Source organism: Prionailurus bengalensis, chromosome F2, assembly GCF_016509475.1.
Source record: "Prionailurus bengalensis isolate Pbe53 chromosome F2, Fcat_Pben_1.1_paternal_pri, whole genome shotgun sequence".
In the NCBI taxonomy this organism is placed as follows: domain Eukaryota; kingdom Metazoa; phylum Chordata; class Mammalia; order Carnivora; family Felidae; genus Prionailurus; species Prionailurus bengalensis.
In genome coordinates this window covers 67,831,684-67,857,762 of record NC_057353.1, presented here as the reverse complement: position 1 = coordinate 67,857,762, position 26,079 = coordinate 67,831,684, and positions in this window count along the sequence as shown.

Genomic DNA, 26,079 nt, shown 5'->3' with positions numbered 1-26,079 from the left:
ATGTGAGACCCCAGAGCTCATGTTCCCAGCATCCCCATCCTTGTTCCTTCCCTTCCCAGCATCCCCTTCCTTGTTCCCTCCCCAAGAGTCCTAGCAGACGAGCATTCTCAAGTCTGTTCTGAGAACATGGTGGACAGAGAGCAGGAGGCGTTCTCGTCAGGACTGCCAGGGGCAAGGGTACCTATAGCTTGGGGCCCAGAAGAAGAGAGGGCAACACTAGCTGTCTTTTAGTAGCTGTAGGGAAACAAAAGGGGGTGACAGCTACAGGCCTCTGGCTTTATTTAACTTGTCTGCCATCTTCCATTTCTGTCTTCTCTTCTGACCACTGAATCTGGCTTTGCTAAAATTCTGTGAATTAGTTGTCTACATTTGTATGTCTATGCATTTATTCATTCTAGTCACTTCTTCATTTGCCCGTTCATTCTTTCTTCCATCCTTCCAACCATTTATTTATCGATCCATTGATTCATTCATTCTCTCATCGGTTCATTCACTTATTCAAGGACACATCCATCTATTCATTCATTTATTCATTCATTCATCCATCAAGATAATATTCATCGAGTACCTTCTTACTACCATATGTCAGGCCCAGTGCAGGCTGTGTGTGGACAGGAATGACTTCTCTCTTATATTCACCATTGGATCCCCAGTACCTAGAAAGATGATTAGGGGGTTACCGAGATGAGAATGAACAATCCCACAGAGGGTTGAGCATTTGAAGATGCATGGTGTGTCATGAAAGGGGATGGTTTGCCTGCACCCATAGGAGGAGTTACTTTTGGCTGGAGCACAGGGTTTGTAGGGGTCGGGAGGCCCAAGGAAGAAGACAGGCAACAAGGCTGCCTTGTATGAACGTCAGGCCAAGGAGTTTGGTTTGATTCAGTGGGCATCAGGCAGTCCACCTGGCTTTAATTAGGGGAATGTTCAATGTCTTTTAGGAAGATAATTGGTGAGAGATAGAAAACCAAAGGCCAGGAGACCAGCAAGAAGGTTTAGGCTGAGGTCATGTTGATGCAGACGAAGAGGCAGTATTTGAAGCGCGTTTCCAAGAAACGTTTGACAAGTCATATCTCTAAATCCCATCTAAAATTTTTTTAAAAACACCAAGCTTTGAGGGGAAAACACCTTTACTTTGTGTTCTCCTTTCTCGGAGCACATTAAAGATATCTTCCAATCCAGAATGTTATTTACTGTGTGGGTCCTCAAATGGTGGTGGGCTACATCACAGGCTTATCTGCAGGCTCGAGAGTAATGAAGCTTTGGGCTTAAAGAGATTTTTCACTTTCAGCTCCTTCCCGATAGAATCTTCGAGATGCTCTCATTTTTGGAAATGAGAGGCACAAAGAGAGGCCCGCTGAGGTTCAGTGCCTTCTCAAGGTCACACAGCTTGAGAGAGCTGAGTCTAGAACCCAGAATCCCCCAGTGACAAGCAACTCTAGCCTTTCCGCAGTACCATCAAATGAATACGGACAACCGTGTATACATTAAGACTACAGCTTTGGTAAAAATTACAGATAGGGTACACAAAGAAAATAATTGCTGTGTTAGAGCCAGTTTTCCATAAAATTCCTTTTATAAAGCTTTAACATGTATTTAATGATTACAAACTTAATACATATACATTCAACAAATGAGCCGTGTTGTCACAGTCATCAAAAGGGGGATATCTAGGGGCTCTTGGGTGGCTCAGTCAGTTAAGCATTGGACTTTGGCCCGGATTTTGATCTCACAGTTTGTGGATTCGAGCCCCACGTCGGACTCTGTGCTGGTGATGCGGAGCCTGCTTGGGATTCTCTCTCTCTCTCTCTCTCTCTCTCTCTCTCTCTCTCTCTCTCTCCCCCTCTCTCTTCTCTCTTTGAAGTCCTTCCAGGTGGTGGCCCCCTTCTACTCTCGGGAACTTGGAGTACAACTGAGTGTAACTCTGAGCAACTCTGTGTATCAATTCTGTGTAATTCAATGATCTCTTGCAGCTCGGTCCTTGCTGGCTTTCCGTCTCCCAGGATGGTTCCTTGGCCGTCAGTCCTGACTCTGCTTCCTGCTCACCGCTTCGGCCGCATTTGCCAGTCGGCGTGTTTGCTTCCTACCGGTCTCTTCAGGCTTCATACCAGCTGTGGACCCGGGGTCACCAATGGGCCAACTAACAGGCCCACAACACGGTGCATAGCCTACACCCCATTTTATTTATTTATTTTTATTGTCCTTACTTTGAGAGGGAGAGAGAGAGAGAGGGAGGGAGTGGCAGAGAGAGAGGGAGAGAGATAATCCCAAGCAGACTCCATGCTCAGCATGGAGCCCTACGCGGGGCTCTATCCCACGAACCGCAAGATCGTGACCCGAGCCAAATTCAAGAGTCAGACGATAACCGACTGAGCCACCCAGGCGCCCTGACCTACACCGTATTTTAAGAATTTGAATTGGTTCTCAACACTTAAAAATTATAAAATGTCACATTAAAAAAAAAATCTAGATTTCTGGCTTCTCTTTGAAAAGCGGAAGTTCTGGCAAGACAGGGCCTGCCTTCCCACATATAATTGGCCTGAGCTGAGTAGCACGTGCTGTTCAGTTCACCACCGCTCTTACCCTCTGCCTGCCTCACTCACGTATGCAACTTGACTAGTCCTGAAGGCATCTGAGTTGAGATCCCTGAAGTAGATAACCTTTGGTTTATGTGACTGAACATCTGGTACCTCAGGTATTTCTGAAGGACCCAGGAGGTCCACGCCATGTAGCGTGTTGTGATTTAACGGACACCCAAATGGCTTTGGCTCAGGTATGGACGTACAAGTCAAAGAACGTTAGAATTTCCAGATAGCACAATTACTTTTAAACTTCATTTTCTTAATTTCAATTCTGGATCATTTGATTAGGTGTCAATGCCATATTTTTCTTTTACTTTTAAAAATATTTTTTGAATGTTTATTTTTGAGGAAGGGGGGCAGAGAGAGAGAGAGAAAGAGAGGGAGGGAGGGAGACAGAGGATCCCAAGCAGACTCCGTGCTGTAGTGCAAAGCCCGACCCGGGGCTCAACCCCACAAACCATGAGATCGTGACCTGAGCCGAAGTCGGCCGGTCAACCGACTAAGCCCCCCAGGCACCCCTAAAATTAATTTTCTATAGAAGTAGTGTTTATAATAGAAACATCTGGAAACACGGATAAGACATAGTAGACAATAAAAATCAGAACCCCTTTACGTAGAGATAACCTCTGTTAACAATTTTATGTATATTCTTCCAATCCTTGCTTTATGCATCTAGGCACATAGAAAAGTGGGATTGTGTTACCTCAAGTGTTTCATAATCTTTTTGTTTTTTATTAATTGATTTTATCTTTTAAGATTTTATTTTTAAGTAATCTCTACACCCAACGTGCGTCTCGAACTCACAACCCCGAGATCAAGAGTCGCATGCTTCACGGACCGAACCAGCCGGCTGCTCCCTGTAATCTTTTTGTAGACTTAACAGTATAGCATCAATGGCCTCTCACATTATTTATTATTCCTCTTGAGCATGGTCTTTAATAACCACATGATATTCCATCACATGATTGTTCTTTGGTTTATCTGATCAAGTCCCTACTTGTGGGGCATTTAGGCTCTTCCGCAGTTTAGGGTTATTTTTGAACAACGTTTCAAAGAACAGTCTAGAAATAGAACTGTTGGGCCACAGGGTATGCAAAAACCTAAGGCTTTTGATACACGTCCTGGTGTTGGTGCTGTATTTCAGTGTGCAGAGTTTCAGCTTATGCAAAGTGAGATTATGCTTTCAGGATAGACTCTCTCAGGGACGGGGACTTTATTGGTAATATTTCACTAAGTAAGGGCCAAAAATTTTAACAGGCATCTACATGCTAAAGAGAATTTAAGGTGGATGTGTATCGGTTCCAGTACTTGGATAAAAAGAAGAAGAAGCAGTAAATGGGGTGTCTGGGTAGCTGGTTAAGCAGCCGACTCTTGATTTCGGCTCAGGTCCTGATCTCACAGTTGGTGAATTCAAGCCCCGCATTGGGCTTTGCAATGACAGCAAGGAGCCTGCTTGGGATTCTCTCTCTCCCTCTCTGTCTGCCCCTCCCCTATTCATGCTCTCTCTCTCTCTCTCAATAAATAAATAAACAAACAAACAAACTTAAAAAAAAAAGAAAAAAGTAGTAGAAATTCAGGATCAAGGAGATCTGATTTAGCTAGTGTGTGTGTGTGTGTGTGTGTGTGTGTGTGTGTGTGTTAGTGGACAGCAGGGTCAGTGGTGTGATAAGGCTGCTGACAGGAGTTACTCAGGGACTCTCCAGCTGCATTTTATAGGACAGCAAGAAGGACGAGGATAGCAGCAGGGGGTTCTGCTTTTGTCAACCAGATCACTGTGGAATAAATAGCCGTCAGTTCTGTTCAGTTCTGCTGTCCCAGTTCTGGAAAGATACAGCAGACTAGCCTGTATTTAGAGGAAAGGGGCCAGGATGGTGACGGGTTTCCTGACTGTCCCGGGGCCGGTAACCAGAGGAACTGAGAATGTCTAGTTCTAGGAGAGACTTAGGGCACACGGCATCAGAACTGTCGTCTACCTGAAAGGGAAATCTGTTCAGTGGTTTCCAAAACTCAGACTTTGTGTGAACGAATGAATGGAAGCCACAGGCTGACAGATTTTAACTCAGTGTAAGGAAGAACTAACAGAGCTGTTAAAATAACAAAATAGAGGTTTCTGGGGGGAACACGAGAAACTATCAGCAGCGGTTACCTCCGGGGAGTGGGACCAGGGGGACGCCCCACTGGAAATTACCCGCGTGTTCCGCCGAAGAGGTTTTAAAACCATGTGCGTGGTTTTAAAGAAATTAAGATAATTAAGAAAAGAATTGAATAATGCAATGCAACAGAAAGAAAACACAAGTGGATCATATCAGCTAAGGGATTTGGGGTACAAACCTGAAAATATAACCCTGGCTAAGAAGCAGGACAAGAAAAAGAAAAAAAGGGGGGGGGGATTTAATAGAAGGACATGATTGCCTCCAGAACTGAAGAGAAAGCTGAGGAAGGTCAGGAGTCCTGAAGCTGCTCAGGGGCCCTCGCAGGTGCTTGTATCGCTGTGACGTGGTTTTATCACTTTTCTATTCTCGTGTTCCTTGGTGTCCCATGCAAGACAGTCTGTTTGGCCTAACCTGGGGTCATATACCCACTCCTCTGCTGACTGACAGACAGCCCCTGGTAGGATCACCTAAAATGGAGGTAGGCAGCTGCCCGGAGGAAACCGGGGAATACTGTTACCAAAAGGAAGGAGAGATGCTGGGCAGGCAAAACCACGGAATCCATTACATTGGTTTATAATCAACAGAACAAACTCTCTCGTAAGGTAGTGAGGTCCCCGTACCTGGAGGTATTCCAGACAGCCTGGATGAGCAACTTGGTGACAAGTTTGTAGGAAGACTCGGCATCTAATGGGGGTTAGGTTACACACCATGTCAGCATCCCTCCCACCCCTGAGATTTATGGTTCTATGACTTGGGGGAAATTCTATCCTTTAGACAGGACAGATAAGACCATACTTCCATAGCCAATGTACATTCCAGATTCTCTTCATTTGGAGCCAGGCAGAGGAAAATTATACTCTCATCAGGCTCTTGTTTCTCATCTTTCAACCTCTTTCCTTTTTCCTGTACCTCTCCATACTTCTCATTTGATGGTTGGAGGACTCTAAGAGAATATTAGAGAGGCCTGTCTCTGGAGTGAGACTCCATGAACTGTGTGACCCTGAGAAAACCACTCAACTTCTCTTGGTCTACATTTCTTCATCTGTAAAAGGGAGAGAATAGTACCTACCTCTAGGGGTTGTTGGGGGAAATAAGTCATACATTTAAATGATTGTTAGAGGGCCTGCCATGGACAAAGGGCTCAAAAAATGTCATCATCGCCTCCTCCTTTCCTCCTTCTCTCCTCTCCCCCGCCCGCCTCCTCCTCCTCCTCTTTCTTCCTCTCCTCTGGCATCAGTGTCCTCATCAACGACAACATACCATTTATTAAAAGGAGTAGCTCCAGAAGCATTTGCCGAAAGTGACTTAGAAACACACGTTGTATGCCACGAGAAAAGAGGCCACATCCTATTTATTTTCTAAATTCTTGTCCCTACCAGAGTTCCTAGTATGTATGGATGCTCAGTGAATGCCTGTGAATAAGAGAGGGAATGGGTCAGTTAATGGAGGTTGAAGACTAAAAACGTTTCGGACGTGGATTCTACTGAGGTTCTGGAAGGAGCAGAGGAAGACAGAAGAAGAGGGAAAACCCTCCTCAAGTGTTAAGGGGGAAAAGAACAGATGACGTTGTTGGTCAAGGAGTGAATCATGGACGGAATAAGCCCACAAGGAGAAGTTTCGGGGACCACCCGAAACTCAGATGGTGGAAACTCAGGTGACGAACCATCAGGAGGCCCCCAAGGGACCGTTTTGTAATGATCTGGGTTTCAGGGTTGAAAGAAACTGATGGAAGTTTTCAGAGTGAGGCGCTTGGGTGATCTATTTTGGAGGAATTATCTGGAGAGAAGAAAACGAGATCTGCCAGTAACCTTAGCGTGACAGCCTGAGGCAGAGAAAAGGTGACTCCGGGACATTCTCATAGCCTGGTTTTTCAGGCCTGGTGCACTGGGGCGTCCCGTGCGAATTAAGGTTGGAAATGTAACACCGTGACCACGTGTGAGATAGTGGAGCAAAGGAGGCAAAGTTGTGTGAAGATGTCACAGACACCGAGAAAAGTGACAAATCCGAAATGTACAACTCCATGAATTTTCAGGAGTGAGCAGGCCCATATTGCCAGCACCAAGATGCGGAAATGAGAGGGTTGTTTTTTTTTTTTTTTTTAATGTTTATTTATTTTGAGAGAGAGGATCCGAAGCAGGTTCCTGGCTGTCAGCGCAGAGCCTGATGCGGGCCTAGATCCCATGCACCGTGAGATCGTGACCTGACCTGAACTCAAGAGTTGGATGCTTAACCGACTGAACCACCCGGGGTGCCCCGGGAAATGAGTTTTAAGTGTATATATTCATAGGGAAAACCTGGGAAGCTTGGCAGGAAGGCAGATTTCTTGGTCCCAGCGTCAGAGACTTTGATTTAGTAGGTCGGGCCCTACTGAATGTGGACCAGTAATCTGCATTTCTGCACGCGCCACCAGAGGTAAATGGGGGTGACCCATGGACCCTCACAGACCATGCTTTGAAAAACACTGGCCTTTGGAGTGAGAACAAGCTTTAGAGTCATGTAGACCTGGAACTGGAATCATGCCTTTCCCCGTAAGTGTGGGACTTGACCTCCTCGTAAGGAAAGTGGGAGCCATGGTGGTGACTCACTGGTTTGCTCTGAGTAGGAAAAGAAAACGAACATCAATCCACGGCAGTCCCTTAGCACAGTGTTGGAAACACAGCAAGCTCTCAAAACACGTAGCGCAGCAAACACGTGCAGAACACAGGGCTCTCTTCAGGTCTTTGTTCTCCGCACCTAGTATGGGACACCATCAAAAGGACTAAGGAAGCGTAGCACGAGAGTTAGGGACACAGGCTTGGTGGTTAAGACACCCTAGGGCGCGAGTCTGAGTCCCGGCTTCACCGCTTGCTAGCTGTGTGAACTTGAGTGGTTTACTTAACTCCTCTGACTCCGTTTCCTCATCTGCAAAATGGGCATAGTAACGCCTACCTCGCAGGGTGAATGTGGGGAGGAAATAAGGTGACCCAGTGAAGCCCTGAAGCCCTGAGAAGAGCTCAGAGCAAGCTGACTATTGCTATATATACAGTCAGAGCTAAGAACGTTCCATCCTTGAGCAGTGGACATTCTCCTCGGGGGCGGCCTGAGGGGGAAACAGGCCGCCTCTCTGTGATAACATTGAGAAGTATAACAAAAAGGCTAAGCACTGTATGTTTTCTACTAGGCAGAAGTGTCACTACCGTGATTATGGGCCAGGCACGGCTGGTCAGGAAGCTTCCTCGGGTGTTTACACCTTTTCAAGGGGGGCAGAGGCAGGAATGGAGTTGGGGATGGGGAGAGGCTTTGCTCCCTGGCTACAAACTCTCATTTAACTTTTGCCAAACACAGAGGTTGGCATTTGAATTCCTGCAGGGGTTGAGGGTATCAGGCTATTTCTACCTGCACATCCTGGCATTCACATCTGAGGTGGGGGGTCACTGCAAGTCCAGCCTTGACTTTCAACACTGGTTTTCAGGGTTTACCCCAAGGGTTTGTTTTTTTTTTTAACTTCTGGAGAACTAAATTATCCTCGCCTACTCCCCCAGTGGTAGAATATGGACAGAATACCAGGTTAAAATTTGTTGTCTCCTGTGTAAGGCAGCCTGAGGCCTTGCCAAGAATCAGAAGTTCCAGTCCTACTACTGATCAACCAGGCAGCCTTGAGCAATTCAGCCACCTTTTTAAAAATACTTACAAGACCAGCTCTGTGCTTGATACTGGGGAGTACAAACCAAAGGTCAAGACAAGTTCTTCATGTTGAGAACGGGGCTACCACGCACAGTTGTGCAGGTTGGAAACTGTCCAAGGGCATTTGATCAAGAGCAGGAATAAGGACCAAAGTCCAGCTTGCACTTTGGTCACATGGGCCCACATCCTCCTGGAAGAAAGGGTGCCTTCTACAAATTTGTACAAAGGTGCTGTATGGGTTAGTGGTACCTTTTTTGAGAAAGTCATGTCTGGCTACTAACACAGAAATACAAATAAAAACTGCTTTTCCTCCTAACATGAAAACAAATAATTCTGTGTTGGCAGGTGGAGACTGGTTGAGAAGATCAAATGGGAGAATAGAGATGAAAACACTTTGTGACAACGTATACAGCTCTCATGATACCACAGTATAATCACCATCTGTTGCAAACTAGCTGTGTGACCTTAGGAAAGTCACTGTACTTCCCTGGGCTTCATTTGTATCATGTGTAAAATGAATCAGTAACCCAGGTAATTCTTTTTTTTTTTTAATTTTTATTATTTATTTTTGAGAGAGGGTGGGGGAAGGGGCAGAGAGAGAGAGGGAGACAGGGAATCCCAAGCAGGCTCCGTGCCATCGGTGTAGAGACTGATGTGGGGCTCGAAGTCAGGAACCACGAGGTCATGACCTGAGCCAAACCAAGAGGCGGATGCTTAACCGATGGAGCCACCCAGGCGCCCCAGTATCCCAGGTAATTCTGACGCTGATGGCCAGTGGGCCTGGTGGATAAACATTGGCCCCTTCCAGATCCAATCTTCCCCGAGCCTGTATTCTACAAGGCTACAAAAGACAGGAATTCTCCTAAGCATGAAGTGATGGGAAGGCCAGGGGATAATGTCATGATGCCTAACCAGAATGCGGTGACTTCACAGAGGGGCTCAGCAGCAGGGGCTTTGTGCTCCTGTCCCCAAGCTGAACTGACTAGCCCTGGACACTCGCCAATTATACACACAAGCTCACAGGAATATGGTCCTTCTGCCTGGGCTGACACCACTCAATATCCTAACTGAAAATTGGAATCAGCTCACCCAAACAGGTTCCCCCTTGGTCTTGCTATAAGTACAAGTCAGTAAATGTCAAAGCAGGTCTCCAGCCAGTCTGGAAATTCTCGGTCATCAATAGGTTATAAACACCGTTGGTCAGGATTTCCCATTTGTGCATTCATCTATTTAATTTAGTGACTTCCTCCTCTCTCACTCACCTATCAGACATCAGCTAAGCCAGGAGCCTATATCAGGCATTGTGCTAGGGGTTGGGGTGGAGGAATGAATAGTAAGATAGAGTATAGACCCCTCTGATCCCCCCAATACACCCATTAATGCATAAGCTACTATCTGGAAACCAAGGGGGTATTTCAGGTTGTGAATCGTTTTCAGGCTAGTAGCTTCCAAACGTGCCAACTGCTACCTTAAACAGTAGCCTGCAATATAGGAAAAAGAAGCCCATGAGGTAGCTGGAAGGTTCCAAAGAGGGAAAAGACTTCAACAACTTACAAAAATGTGTCAGGGTTTCCCTGCCTTGGCTAGCAGTGTGTTTCATAGACATAAGTCAGGACATTTTGCAGCTGCCCACGTACATTCCCTCTCCTGTTCCAACTAAAGTTTCAGCCTTACTGTCCGCAGATTTGTCTGAAAGCCCAATGTGGTCGACAGTGGTTGAAACAGGAACCACAGAAGCTGCATTTCTTGGTCTGCGACTATCAGATCTCAACCATAATGTCGCTCTAACACCTACCAGGGTTTCTTTGCCCTAGTTTCCTAATTATTTGTAAAACAAACTCTAGGGTTTCAAATGCCTCTTCCACGGATGAGAGAGGCAGGGGAACAGAGGGCACCCTCCCACCCATTCCACACTGGGATGAGCATGGGTGGAGGAAGTCAGTTGGTGCTAACGTTGAGTCGACGCCTACCACGTGCTCCTCAAGACGGTCTCCTAAAGGGGGGGTGGTGAGGGGCTCTTGTCCTGTTTCACAAATGAAGAAGATGCTGCCTTGGTCGGTTTGTCTGAGTTGTCAGAACTCGCACACTCAAGGATAAAAAGAGCCATCACATTAACAGCTAGCTCTGCCAGGCACTTCCTGTGAGATAGGCTTACGGACATTAGGTCGTTCAACTTTCCCAGTAACTCTACAACGTGGTTAATCCTATTATCCCTGTTCTGTAGATGAGGAAACCGAGGTGTATACAGATAAAGGAACTTTTTCAGGGTCATAGAGCCAGTAAGTTTGGAGGAAAGATTTGAACTTCAGTCCTGGAATATACAATTCAGAGGTTTCGTTAGACTCTTGGCAAGCTGGGCTTGAGATTCTTTGCCCTTACTTTGTAGGGGAACAAATTTAATTGGGTTAAAAAAAAAGAGAGAAAGAGAGAGAAACCAATAACAAAATAAAACACCCCCTGGTAAATGAAAGCAATCAGTGTACTTAGTTAATACACCTCTCCCTCATTTCAGATCTAGCCTTTCAAAGCTGGGCTGAAGTTCTGGACTGCGCAGATTAGCGCAGATAGGTCAGTTGTGTTGCTAATCAAAAAATTCTCACAAACAACAGGCTCCCATTATCGGCACAACTATCGGCCACGTCTCTGATTCAGAAGGGAGCCCCTTGGTGCCAGAAAGATCACTACTGGCATAATCCTCGTGGAAATCTTGAGTAAAATAAAGCCAAAGTATATGGTAAACAAATAAATACAGATAGCAAGCCTCCACTGAGTATGGGGCTATGTTGAGGAAAAGAAAAAATGTTGGATTTGCTCCCTGCCCAAATTGTCTAGCAAGGAAAAGAGATGTTGGGCAAGCAACTCTTAACCACAGAGAATGTAATTGCTGATATATTGACAAGCAAATCCTGAAAGAGCCCAGAAAAAGGAATACTGACATCCGACCAAAAAACCTGAAAGGTGCCACTCAAAGGTGACATTTTAGTTGACATTTAATATTACTTTCTTGTTTTCAAGTGAGCCACAAGCATGCCTCCCAGCACCCATGCCCTTTTCCCAGTGGGTAGCGGTTCTGAGCCCTGGATGGCACCGAGCCAGCCCCCGCGGATCTAGCTTTAGGCTACAAACCAAGGAGATCACCTGCCCGTCACCTCGGGTTAAGGTTGAGCACCTGGTCTAACCACAGAGAAGCCCAGGACTTCTATTTGCGGGTTTCAAACTGAGAAATGTCTTCCCCTCTCTTTCCTGGTGGCATGTATCCGTGAAACCTGGAGCCACTGCCCCACTTTTGCTACCAGAGAAGCCGGCCTAGAGGCAAAACCAGCACAGTGAGACCAGCGGAGCTGAAAGAGCTCCAGAGAAATGAGCTGGAGCCCATTTCTCAAACTGTGCAGAGACTCATGAAGTGTTTTGCTCTTAGCGTAATCAGGATCCAGGATCGTTTGGGACAGGGGGATCTTGTTTCAAGGACAGAAAAACTAGCCCAGACGAACAAGCGAATGTGGAGTTTATTAGCTCAAGAACGGGACCAGTTGGTGAAAAAATTGGGTTTCAGGAATCGCCGAGTACAGGAGTTGAGACGCAAGTCAGAGCACTCCACTTCTCTTCGTCTCGCTGCCTACTTCTGCCCTCCTTCTTGTGGGAGCCTTATTCTCAGACACGGTCCCCGTTCCCGGCTACGGTCTAGAGTTCACGACCTGGCACGTTCAAGTCCATCTTCAGAGTTGTCCAAGCAAACCCCTGGGATTTTTCTGATTGGGTCCTGGCTTAAGTCCTGTTCCCAATCCTGGACTAAGAACGGTGACCAGGAGAATGGGCTTCCCCAAGAGACTTGACCCTTATGCCTGTGATTCACCTTGGGAGCCAACATAGGGCTCACCTTCATGAGAAGCACAGGGCTGGAAGCGGGGGTGGGTATTTCCCCCCAAACCAAACCAGGCAACAAGACAACGGATGTCGCTGGCGGCTCACTTGATAATGCCTCTTGGCCAACATTCCTCACATAATGCCACACACAACAGGTGGGTTTCACAGAAAATGTTGTTTATCACAGCTAAGACTGCCTTTCTTGAGTTTGCCAGCCTGAAACCAGAAATTGCTTCTGTGGGAGTTTTGTTCTTGCACGATGTATATTTGTTCTCTCGGCTTACATTTCCTGGACACCAGTGATGGGAATGATTAGAGTTGCCATACTGACTGCTTACACACGTAATATATGCACTATCTCACTTAATCCTTGCTACTAGCTCATCGGTTCTCCAGCAGGGGCGATGTGGGCCTTCCCTCCCCCCCAGCACCAGGGGACATCTGACAATGTCTACAGACAGTTTGGGTTGTCGAAATTTGGGAGATGCTACTGGTGTCTAGTGGGTAGACGTCATGGATGGTGCTGTGCTCCCCACAATGCACAGGACAGTCCCTCGTAGCAGCGAATTGTGTAGTACAAAATGGCAAGGGCATCGAGACTGAGGAACCCTGTACACGCTCATGACACAGTTCCCATTGCTATGAAAGATGGAGAAATGTCATAACACTTGCCCAGGGCCATGCAAGGTTGGAAATGGTGGGATTGAGGATTTTTTTTTAATGTTTATTTTATTTTTCTGAGAGAGAGAGAGCAAGAGAGAGAGAAAACGAGTTGGGGAGGGGCAGAGAGAGAGAGGGAGACACAGAATCCGAAGCAGGCTCCAGGCTCCGAGCTGTCAGCACAGAGCCTGACTTGGGGCTCGAACCCACAAACCGTGAAATCATGACCTGAGTCAAAGTTGGACATATAACCGACTGAGCCACCCAGGTGCCCCTGGGATTGAGGTTTTAATTCAGAGACCTTGCTTCTATCTGGTGATTGCTGAACTTGGCCCTGGAACTCGGCGTCCCTTGCTCACACGCTAAATTCTGGCTCAGTGGGCCAAGGTCCCCAGGACTCAGGATAATGGGATTGCAGATGATGCTAACTTGTGAGCAGCTAACTGATGAGCACGTGCAAGACGCAGGTGCCGTGTACCTGGGTGCAATGCACACACAGCCCTGGCAACTGGGGAGGCAAAGATGTGTCACCCCTGGAGCAAATAGACTCGTGGAAAACCAGGACATACAGAGGGAAGAATGCGTCCTGTTGGGCATTTCACTTCTATGTGCTTTCCCATTGCTTGGAATTCCTCCCTCTCTCTCTTTTCCAGCTTATCATCTTTCAAGCTCATCTGGAAAGCTTGCCTGACCTCCCGTCTCTGCAGTCCATCGTAGATGGTCTGCCTCTATCGCTCTGTACATGGTTCAACAGCCTTAACAGAGTTCTGTTCTAGTCCTCACATCACATTGTAATTAGAGGTCTCCTTGGCTGTCTCACCCACTGGACGATAAGCTGCCTGAGGACAGAACCCACATCTATGCACCCGGTGCAGAGCCCAGTATTGGCTGTGGGCTATTTGTCCACAAGTTGCCTATTGTCTCTTCCAGGAATCAGCAAACTTTTTCTGTAAAGTGTCAGATAGTAAATAGTTAGCCTTTGCAGGGTGTATCTCATCACAACTGCTCAACTCTGCTGTAGTTGGCACAAAAATAGCTGTAGAAAATATGTAAACGAATGAGCCTGGCTGTGTTCCAGTAACACTTTATTTACAAAACCAGGCGGTGGGCCAGATTGGGCCTGCGGGCCATAGTTTACTGACTCCTGGTCTATTATAATGTCCATTCTTCCATTAGAAAGTCCTCATTTTTAATTCCTTTTGATGTTTATTTATGTTTTTGAGACTGAGAGACAGAGCACACGTGGGGGAAGGGCAGAGAGAGAGGGAGACACAGAATCCGAAGCAGGCTTCAGGCTCAGAGCTGTCAGCACAGAGTCCGATGTGGGGCTTGAACCCATGAACTGCGAGATCATGACCTGAGCCGAAATGGGACACTTAACTGACTGAGCCACCCCGGCGCCCCCGTAACTCCTCATTTTTAACTGCACATATCTGTGTCCAGCAGTCCCCCCAGTACAATACTTCCTAGCTGCTCCTGCAGCCAAATGTGACCCTTTGAATAAATCCCAGCTGATGGGATATAAGTGGAAGCATTATTTGGGATTTCTTGGAAGGCTGTTTAAAAGTAGCTGACTCATTTGGGAAGGACCCCTCTCTTGATCCTGTGAAGGGCCCTGGCGGCCATCTTGGACTGTGAGGTGGCTTTGAGGAAGAAGCCACAGCTGGGAGGGAAGAGCAGAAAGACAGAGCCTGAGTCTCTGATGACACCACGGAGCCGCCATATTTGTCCTGCACAGCCAGCCTGTAGACTTTTACACAACAGAAAGAGACACTTCTGCCTTCGTTGAGCCACTGCGTGTGTTTATGTTATTGTGTGCAGTAGGACCTAATCTTAACTCTACACCAGCATGCCCAAACACTCAACAAATTATTGATAGTGAAAAGAATGCCTAGAGGCTAAGGGGGCACCCTAGGGTAACTCATTCTGCCAGGGTGGGTGGGGAGTCATGGAAACAAACAAATATCGGGTCCTCGTCAGGCTTTTCTGTGGTCTAGCACCCATGATGACTCAGGTCTCTGGCCAGCTCCTCCTGCTGTCTTTTTTCCTCCCCGCAGTGCCCACCGTCAATTCTATCTTCTGGGGCGCCATTCCCCACCGAGAATGTCAGAGAGAATTCAGCTTCCTACAAGAGAACGCACTGTTCCTTGTTGTTTGAAAGGAATTTTGCCACTAGATGCCCAGGGGGCGCAGCCAGGGCAATCCCCCAAATAACAAAAAGAGTACCGTCTACCAGACTGAGGAAATGCAACAGGTCCTTATTGTCATGGTCCCTGTCATTTGTTTGCCTGTCATTGACAGCGTGTGGGCGGCACCGAGGGAAAAACCTAGCTTTGGAGACTCCGTCACTTAGCAGTATGACATTGGCCAGGTCGTGTAATTTCCCTGTGCGTCACTTTCCCCAAGTACAAACTAAGGCCACAGCAACTCTCACAGAGCAATCCTGTGACAGTGAAACAGGGAAAGGGCCCGGCACGGAGAAGGTGCCCAAATTAGTTTGGAAACTCCTCTCAGCCTGCCATCGTGATGATCAGGAGGGAGGCATAGGGGGATGATAACCCTGGGTTTGGGTGGATCCCCTGCCCTGCTTTGGAAGGGCAAAATCTTCCAGACTTCGGACTAAACACTTCCTTTTCTCTTCGCCTGCCCCCGCACAACTGCACTTCCTTTTTTAGCCCCCCCCCCCCCACTTTAAAGACATAGCAGAACAATCCTTTGAATCGGTAAAACTCCATTTTCCTGACATTATTTCAGCCACGCCAGAGTCCTGCGTGAACATCCAGTGCCACAGGGACATTCACAATGTCACACTTACCACGCATTTCCACTTTCCGGTGAACGAGGCCTTGACACGTCTCCAGCTGAGTAAGTGGTCACGGGGCACTTCAGACCTGCAGGTCCTTTCCATAAGGTGGCTTACAAATGCAAAATAGTCCACGTCCCTGGAGATGTCTGAAAAAGCTATTAGTGCCATGCGGGGGAAATGAACAACCCAAAAAAAGCTGCCAGCAGCGAACAGGATCCCACAGCATTCAGTGTGTGCGAATTGGGTTCATAGGGCCGCTGATCAGGAGGCTGTAAACTCAGTACCACCTCCGGTAAATGGTGTCAAGGAGAAGTCGGTGAGCTCTAGAGAGAGGGTAAGGGGACCCACAGGTGATGGCTCTTTGGAAGTGTTCATGGCAGAGCCATTAATTGAGGAGTAAAAACAACACACCCAAAGGGAGACAGGAGCAAATGATGGATATAGATCTGGGTGGGAAAGGAGCAAATGATCTCTCTTTTTTTTCCCTAGCACCTATCGAAACAAATGGTCCTTTTCATCCAACAAGGCGTCAAAATATAACAATGTCAAAGTATAACAAAAGGCATGACTGGACGTCAGGTAAATACGAACAAAAGTCCGATGGGGACGGGGCAAACGAACTACTATTTGTGTATAGTGAAGCCTTTCCCTTTGGTTGTTAACAGTAACTAGGGAGAAAATTAAACACACTCAATCAGGGCATCGAATAGTATTAACTTCCAATGTGTATGAAATGTTTTGTTAGGCCCTGTACAGATGAGACAAAAGCCATTCATTCATTCCACAAATACCTGCTGGGCATGTACTATGTACGAAGCATTGAAGTAGGTGCTGGAAATTCAGTGGGGAACAGGCAGCTGTGGCCTCTGCCCACATACCACTGACATTGCAGGGGTGTACTGGTCGCAGCGAGGAGTCCAGGTTCGGTAGCCAAACTGCCTGTGTAGAGTCCTGATCGCATCACGCCAGCTTCATGATCTTGAACAAGTCACTTAACTCTGCCATGCCTCAGTTTCTCCATCTGCAACTAGCATCCACCTCATGGGGTCAGCCAGAGGCTGACATGAGATGATACACATGAAGTGTGCAGAACAGAGCCCGTCATTCAGGTCAGGGTGTTTTAGTTGTGATGGTGGCTGCTATGGTTATTATTACTGCAGGCCAGAGGGGCTGAGAGGCCCAGCCTTGAGCAAGAAAGGACACCGAGAACTAGGAAGGAGAAAGACAGCTGTGCGATGGAAACACTCAGAAAGAGGATCGAGGGGCCCTGCTGACTCAGTCGGAAGAGCATGCGATTCTTGATCTTGCGGTTGTGAGTTCCAGCCCCGCCTTGAGTGTAGATTGCTTAAAAATAAAATCTTAAAAAACAACAAAACAAACAAACAAAAGAACGAATCTACTAATCTTACATGTGCAGTTGGTGGCAGGGTCTAGGACCCACATCGCAACAGCCACTGCAAATATTTGAAGGAACTGGTGCGTGTATGAATGAGCCATGTTACATCTCTGATATATGCCCTGCAAATAAACGAAGACCAACCAAATGAGAAATGCAAAAAACTATTTATATGCGATCATAAGAAAGTCGGCCGCTGTCACTTGCATTTTGGCAGAGACGGACAGGACAGGCAGGCAGAAAGTTGGAGAGCTTGGTTGTGGAAGGAACCCCCCCCCCCCCCCCCCCCCCCCGCCAGCCTTAGGTATGCCCTGATTGGAGACTGTTGGGAAGCTGGAGGCGGGCGAACTAGAAGCAGGGAATCCTATTGGTTAGGAGTGCGCATGTAGCTCTCTCTGATTGGTCCCAAGTTGGAGGCGGAGGGGGGGAATATGGAAGGTATCCGTTATCAATCAAGTTCTAGACACTTGGGGCCAAGTTTTACAGAATTATTGTTTCGCTTCCTGGATTGCCACTAGAGATAGCAATCTGTCTTCTAGCAAATCTGACTTAGGGCAGACCGGCCACCTGGGTTGTTTATTGATAAGGGCAGGTAAAAGATGTGTTTCCTGGGCAGATTTTGGCTCAAGGTTTTATTTCTATTTTTTTTTATTATTTATTTATTTTTGGGACAGAGAGAGACAGAGCATGAACGGGGGAGGGGCAGAGAGAGAGGGAGACACAGAATCGGAAACAGGCTCCAGGCTCTGAGCCATCAGCCCAGAGCCTGACGCGGGGCTCGAACTCACGGACCGCGAGATCGTGACCTGGCTGAAGTCGGAGGCTTAACCGACTGCGCCACCCAGGCGCCCCTTATTTCTATTTTTTTATATGATCTGACCACTGCATATTCAGTCTCTCTTTGCATAGGCTTGGTGGTTCATAAGGATGTGTGGACCTCGTGCAGTAAATTCCATGAAGGCCCCACAGAAAGGAACACACTTCTTTAAAATATCGGAAAATAATGTCATGCTTCATGGGACTCAGATGTGTTTTGTGACCAGCCATCTTGCTTGGACTTCTGGGCCCCCAACGGCCAGATACTTCCAAGTCGGTGTGCCCTTCTCTCTTGAGTAAGAGAGTCCAACAAGGTAATTTTAGCTGTGATGCTCGGGAGATGGTGCGGTTAAAAGAGATTTCAAATTAGAGTCCTGGGTCTTAGTGCCATTTCTGCCACTTCCTAGCCGGGTGGCTTTGGGAAGTCACGAGCACCAAGTCTGCTGCCACTCCTGGGACTCAGGTCCAGCTGAGAACTTTCAGAGCCGTCCCCCTACTCTCTCCCACCCCCACCTACCCCCACCCCACTCCCCCACCCCCTGCCACCCCACCTCCTCTCTGATACTCTGATACTGTGAGACCCGCAACAATATTTGTGAAAATGCTCCATAAACCATGTGGAGTCACGCAAATGTAAGTGAATATTACCAAAATTATAGAAATGTTATTGTCTATCATGCATCCAGCACTTTAAGAAATCCATTAATGGGATTATTTTTAAAAATTTTTTCTTTTTTCTTCCTGGCTTTGTTCTCAGCCAGGCCACTGGGTGAGGTCTTTAGAGTGGCACATCATTTTCGAGGGAGCTATTCAATGAATCATTTCTGTTATAACTACAATATCCCTTTGGATTGTGTGCTTCTGGAAAACCATCACAGCTGGAGGAGTGGCCCTAACTCCCTGCTTATCCTGCAAACAGATCAAATGGCCTGGGGGAAGGGGGGGGGGGAAGCCCGATTAATGGCCAAATGAATTAGTAGCAAGTTGGGAATAAAAAACAGAGAGCCAAATGGTTACCAATACAGTTTACCTTCCTTTACACAATGAGGTGGTCCAGTAATGCAGCTAAATGGGATTGCTACAGATGGAATCAAAATGGGGGAGATTGCTATTTAAAGGCCCCCTGGGGGGAAATTACTTGATAAAAGATCTTTCCATTTTCATGAATGAGTCCCCTGAGACAACTGCTTTTTCTAAATTAATCCAGTTTTCTAATTATTTTTATATATTATAATACATATTAAACTACAAGCAGAAACTATATTATGGAATTGAACATATAAATATATAGAGACTATAGTTTATATAATATACATAATTTCTATAATAATAAGTTATTGAGACCCAGTGGCTAACATGTATGTAAATTGTGTGGCTATTTACATTCCTCCTCTGGGAGATGGTGTTGAAGGAAAGATGGTGCATTGATTATAGAACCTTAAGAAAATTCACTGCGGGGGTGCCTGGGTGGCTCGCTCTGTTAAGTGTCTGACTGTTGGTATGGGCTCAGGTCATGCTCTTACGGTTCGTGGGTTTAAGCCCCACATTAGGCTCTGCACTGATGGTGTGGAGCCTGCTTGGAATTCTCTCTCTCTCAAAAAAATAAATAAACATTAAAATATTTTTTTAATTTTAATTTTTTATTAATTTTAATTTATTTTTAAATAAATTTTACTTAAACATTTTTTAATGTTTATTTTTTTTGAGAGAGAGTGTGTGCGCAAGGGGGGGGAGGGGCAGAGAGAGGGACACACAGAATCCAAAGCAGGCTCGAGGCTCTGAGCTGTCAGCACAGAGCCCGATGCGGGGCTCGAACCCACAGACCGAGAGACCTGAGCTGAAGTTGGATGCCTATCCGACTGAGCCACCCAGGCGCCCCCCAAAATTTTTTTCGTTTAAAAAAAGAATTAAAGAACATTCACTGCAACAAAGGGAAAAGAATCCAACTCAGGATAAAGCTCTTATTTCAAATAAATAGCTATGACCAACAAGGGACTGGTTGCCATTTGAAGTATTAAGCTCCCTATCAGAAAAATTTAGATTATGGGGAACAACTATGTGGAAATCTGTTTTCATTTGATGATTGGGGTTGAATTTGTTCTAGCAAATACATATCTATAGGAGGTGTGAGATGATGGGTAGGTCTCTCCTTCTTCAATATGTTTAGGTTAAAATAGATTTAGAGTGGGGCGCCTGGGTGGCGCAGTCGGTTAAGCGTCCGACTTCAGCCAGGTCACGATCTCGCGGTCTGGGAGTTCGAGCCCCGCGTCGGGCTCTGGGCTGATGGCTCAGAGCCTGGAGCCTGTTTCCGATTCTGTGTCTCCCTCTCTCTCTGCCCCTCCCCCATTCATGCTCTGTCTCTCTCTGTCCCAAAAATAAATAAATGTTCAAAAAAAAAAGAAAGAAAAAAAAGAAAATAGATTTAGAGTAAAATAAATATAAACAACAAGTTTTGGGGGGAAGACATGCCCCCGTTGCAGATGAGACAAGCTCATGGTTGTGCTTCCTTCTGCTTGTCTAGTGACAGACAAGGTGATAGGGAGAGTCCAGGAGTCCAAGGCAGTGGGGGAAGGGCATGAAGCATCATTTGGGAGGTGATTTTCTTCTTTTAATGTTTACTATTTATTTTTTGAGAGAGAGACAGAGCATGAGCAGGAGAGGGGCAGAAAGGGAGGGAGACACAGAATCCAAAGCAGGCTCCAGGCTGTCAGCAGCCCCGACACAGGGCTCGAACCCACAAACCAAGGTCATGGCCTGAGCCAAAGTCAGACGCTCAACCGACTGAGCCACGCAGGCGCTCCAATTTTCTCCTTTCTCTGGGACTGCCTTCCTAAGTCACCGCCTGGAGCAAACAGCACCCATCTCTTCCCTCATCTTTTTCTCCAGCTGCTTCCAAAACATAAACATATATACACCCACAGAGACAGACATAAACACCTATATATGTAAAGCCAACAAAGGTTGAGAGTGAGCCTAAAGTCAGGCCTGAAGGTCAGCGACCGTCACACGGAAGACACCTTTAACATCACCTGGAAGGTACCAACCCTCTCGTTTTACAAATGAGGAAAGTGAGGCCCAGAAGGGATCTCTGACTTCCCGGAGATCACACAGCTAGTCAAGCTCAGGTGGACAGGTTTTTTCTTCTCCTTCTCTCTTCTGATGGGCATCCTTGGGAAGATATTACATACCATCATTCCTGCCTTGGGGCCAGTGGCCCACGGGGTGTCGTGCTCATTAGTTAGGTAATGCCTGCCACCACCTTTGAAGCTACTGGATAGGATCACAGGTAAATATCATTACCCTCTGCAAATGAAACGTTTCCCTGCGCACAACCTGTTTTCACTTGTTGCCTGTGGCCGCTGGCCACTTGTGGCTGCAGAGATTGCTGCCGAGCTTCAGTTCACAAGCATTCATTTGCTCACGAGCTTCAGAAAATGGAAGGGCTGGGTCTGGGTCTTATTATTAAAAGCAAACAAACCCATTATTAAAAGTAAACAAGACAGAACTGCTTTGAAACAATTGATTAAATGTCTCCCGGCTCAGAGGCTGAAATTCACCCCTGTTACCCCAAACAAAGCCAGCAGTCTGGCTAAGAACCACACACACACACACACACACACACACCCCGTTTTGAGTGTCTTACAGCTCAGGCTCAGTAACTACATTATCTCTAATATTTAAGATTTGGAAGTAAGAATATTTTGCATTTTATCAATGGCATGGGCAGGTCAAGTAATTTGCTCATGGACACACCTGTCATATGGACACATGAGGATTTGAACTTAAATCTCTATGACTCCACAACCGTGCCCAATCTACCTTAGCACATTAAAGACAGGTCTCCCATGCCCCTGTTTTTGCTGTTGATTTAAAGAAAAGCTCGAGACATAGGAGAAGGAAGCTTGCACCTGCCTTGGCAAAACCTCCTGAAATTGTAGGCACGCCTGTGATGTTGCTGGAGAGAGGAAGCCCTGAGCCACCCCGATCAGTTAAATGTGCAAAGTGGGCACAGCAAAGACTGTAGATGTCTTTAGTATCTTGCCGCAACGCACTCTTAATTCCTGTGTCATTTTATACTCTCTGCTGTCCAAACAAACCAGAATTCAGCTTTGCAGGTGCAGAATCTTGGCCTTATCGGTGAATCTAGGGTTAATGAATTCTCAGTAATGACTACCGCTAGCCAAACTTATGAGTGACAGATGTTTAGACAGACTATTAATTGGCTACAGTAGAATTTTGTTTACCTGGAAGTCTTAATGCTAGAAACATCTCAACAATGGGATTGCTGTAAAACAAATTTTAAAATTTCTAAAATCATGCTATTGGAAGGATCAATAAACAATTTGCTGTGGGTGCAATGCTAGGTAACAGAGAAATTTACCATATAACCAATGACTAGTTGGGGATGATACAGCAGCCACATCTTGATGCAGACAGATGGTAGCACTGTCATGAATAGATTGACATTGACTTCATCAGAGCTAATTCATGTTGTGAAAAACCTTACGAATTACATGGAATAAAAAACCATTTACTGGAAAATAGTCTGACAATTCCTCGAAAGGTTACAAACAGATTTTCTGTATGACCCGGCCATTCCATTCTAAGTATCTACCCAAGAGAAGTGAAAACATGTGTCAGCACAAAAACTCATACATGAATGCCTATAGCACTTTTATTCATAATAGTCAAAGTAGAAACAATTCAAATGTTCACCAACGAATGAATGGATAAACAAGTGTGGTATATCCATACAATGGAATATTATTCAGCCACAAAAGGAATGAAGTCCAGAAATATGCTAGAATGGATGAACCTTGTAAATATTATGCTAAGTAAAAGAAGTCAGACGAGAAAGGCCAATGCATGATTTCATTTCTATGAAATGTCCAGAATAGGCGAATCTACTGAGACAGAACATCGATTGTAGATGTCTAGGGCCGGGGATGGAGAGGTATGGGGAAGTGGGGAGTGACTGCTAATGGGTAAGGATTCGCTTCGGTGAAAATGTTCTAAAATTGGTTGTGATCGTGGTCACACAACTCTGTGAGTATACTAAAAATAACTGTAAAATGTTTACATAGGGAAATGTTGGTTTTTTGCAGAATGTGTAATATTCTCCATTTTTAGGTAAACTCAGATGCCTCTGATTAATTAGATATAACTAGATGTTTTTCAGTTGCTTCACGTGGTATGTTAAAAGTAAAGTTTGCTAATGAGGCTTTTCACTCTTTTGCTTCTATATAACCAGAACTCATATCTTACCTACACAATGCCCCTTTTTTTTTCATCGGTGCTCGGATGGAACAGAAAAGCTGAGCATGGGAAGAGGAAGAGGTTGGATCCTAGACAATCTTCTGTAATTTGTGATGGGTGTATCTGCTCCCCTGCAAGCCCCATTCTCAATATCAAGGTAACTAATTTTGCTAAATGAGTAGGAGGCAGGCAGCTTGGGAGAATATCAACAGGGAGAAGGGAACCAGGCATTCCTGGGGAAAAAAAAGTGTGACTTGGGATGGAGTAGATGCTCCAGAAATGTCTCAGGAATGGACAAAACCATCCCTATCCAGGACAAGGCAGGCACACTTTTCTGGTGACCTAGCACCGTGACATCGGGCCTCTTGTCCTTGAACAGTCCCAGAGAAATGCAAATTCTTATACATTTCCCCCTCTTTTACATCTTCCTCATGAACCAAACCCCGTATGTGAGTGCCATGATCAGAAACCACAAACTGGCCTGCAGAGGAGATTTTTAAAAATTGGGAAATTTAAAAATATTTAGATTTTGGAGAACTTCACACCAGGATCCAAAGTGTCAGCCCCTCTGGAAGGACTGGAACATGTGGTGATTAAGGACACACATTCCCACTTGGCCTGGGAGTATGGAGCAGCTGGCTCTTGAGGGAGCACTTTGCTGACCAGGGCTCCAGTGTCCCTCCCCACCTCTTGTGAACTTACAATTGGCCTGCTTCACACAGGTATGCTGCCTGACCCCCATAGGCATGGGTTTGGGACCCTGCAGTTCCAGAACCTTACTTTGGCCTGGCTACCAATTGGTTCATGATGGTATGCCTTCTTTCATTAGTTTCCTGCCTCAGTGACACATTCTACACATTAAGGCTATATTATTTTGGGGTGTATCTCAGGCCACCATCTGCAAACACAGACAAACCATCTCTTAGGGTGAGTCATTGCAACAGATATGATTTGTTGATTCTTGCTGGTTTCATTTTTAAAATGGCCTTCAGTTTCTAAATTTGAGACACTTTTATATACTGCCAACTTCCCAATTTATCTAAGGCATTTAGTGGTTTGGGGCTCATAAAGCATTCTGCTAATAGGTCATAAAAAGGAGCTTGAACTAAGTTCATTTCATAGATGAGCCATGGTAATGATCAATACATATTACTAGCTAACCTTTGTTGGATACTTACTGTGTGCCAAGTACTAGAGTAAATAATCCCATTTAGGCCTCGCATAGCCCTAGGAGTTCACACTTCCATTATCCATTTTACAGATGAAAAAACTGAGGCACAGAAGGCTGGGCAGCAAAGAAGTCAGAATTCAAACCTAGGCAGCCTGACTCTGAGCCTACCCTCTCCACCACCTTGCACAGCTACCTCTGGGCAAGGATCTCTTACAAGGGGTCAGAAGATTCACAAACAATGACAACCCTCATAGCAACCCTGAGGCCTCCCCTTGGGGACATACATTAAGGATCTCATGAGGAGCCTTTAAAAAATTTTTTTTAATGTTTATTTATTTTTGAGAGAGACAGAATGTGAGTGGGTTAGGGGCAGAGAGAGAGGGAGATGCAGAATCCAAAGCAGGCTCCAGACTCAGTGCAGAGTCCCGTGCAGGGCTAGAACTCATGAGCTGTGAGATCATGACCTAAGCTGAGGTCTGACACTCAACCTACTGAGCCACCCAGGCGCCCCTCATGAGGGGCCTTTAAAGCATATAGAGACATGGAGGAAATACCATAAGGGATAAACATTTGGGAGATCTAAGGAAGGGTAAGTGTGGAGATCTCTGCACTATTCTTGCTTATTTCTGTATGTCTGAAATGTATCAAAGTAAAAAAAAATTAAAAGAAAAAATGTATTGGAATAATATTAATTGACCTGGAGGGATTTCTATAGGAATTGTTGATGGTAAGAGGTGTTAACACCAAGTGTTAATAACAAGATCCAGAAAAGTGTGTGTGATGTGATCCTATTTGGGTGAAGCAAATAAGGACAAAATATGAACACACACACACATGCACACACACACATATGCCTATGTATCCTTATATGAGGATGGAATAAAATATGTATACTACATTTTAAAAAAGCTGGAGCCCAGTCCCCAGAGATTCTACTTTAATTGTTTAGGGGTAGGACCTGAGCATGGGTATCTTTTAAAGTTTCTTAGATCAAGGTTCTCAAATTTGCTGCACATTAGAATCATTTGGGAAGTTTTAAAAAGCCCAGATGAATTAAATTGGGTTCCCTGGTTGTGGAACCCAGGCACAGGTGTTTTAAAGTCCCCCCAGGGGATTCCAGTTGCCAAGTCTGAGGACCAGGCAGGGCTCCCAGTACACCCAGGGCTGAGAATCACTTCTTGGAGGGAAGGAAACTCACGTGTGTAGCATGACTACATGATAGGCATTTGATATCTATTTCGATCCTGGGAATAGGCCACAAGTTAGGAACCCACAAGGAAATAGAGGCTGGCTTCAGAGATCAAATAGCCTGTCAGAGGTTACAGAGCTAGGAGGTGGTGGTAAGCATCCTGACCCACCACCATCTACTGGGCGAAGCAGGGTGACAGGAACCGCTTTGAGAAATCTTCGTTGCCTCTCAATCTCTCCTTTCGAAGGCCGCAAGATTTGAAATTCCTTTAGTAGAGCTTCATTCCTCTGGGTTCCTCCTCCTAGGAGCTATTTAAAAAATAATAATAATAAAGCAAATACTCCTGGGAGAAACTGCATGTTAATCAGCTCTTGATGTCAGCCCAGTGAGTGCTAGGTGTTTCAAAGGGAGGAGAGAGTTTGAGGGAGGCTCAAACACGGGGAAAGAATGCAATGTAGGGGGTGCAACTCTGGTGTTGCCCCTTTCCTATTCAAAATCTCTCCTTCACTAGACTTACCTCATC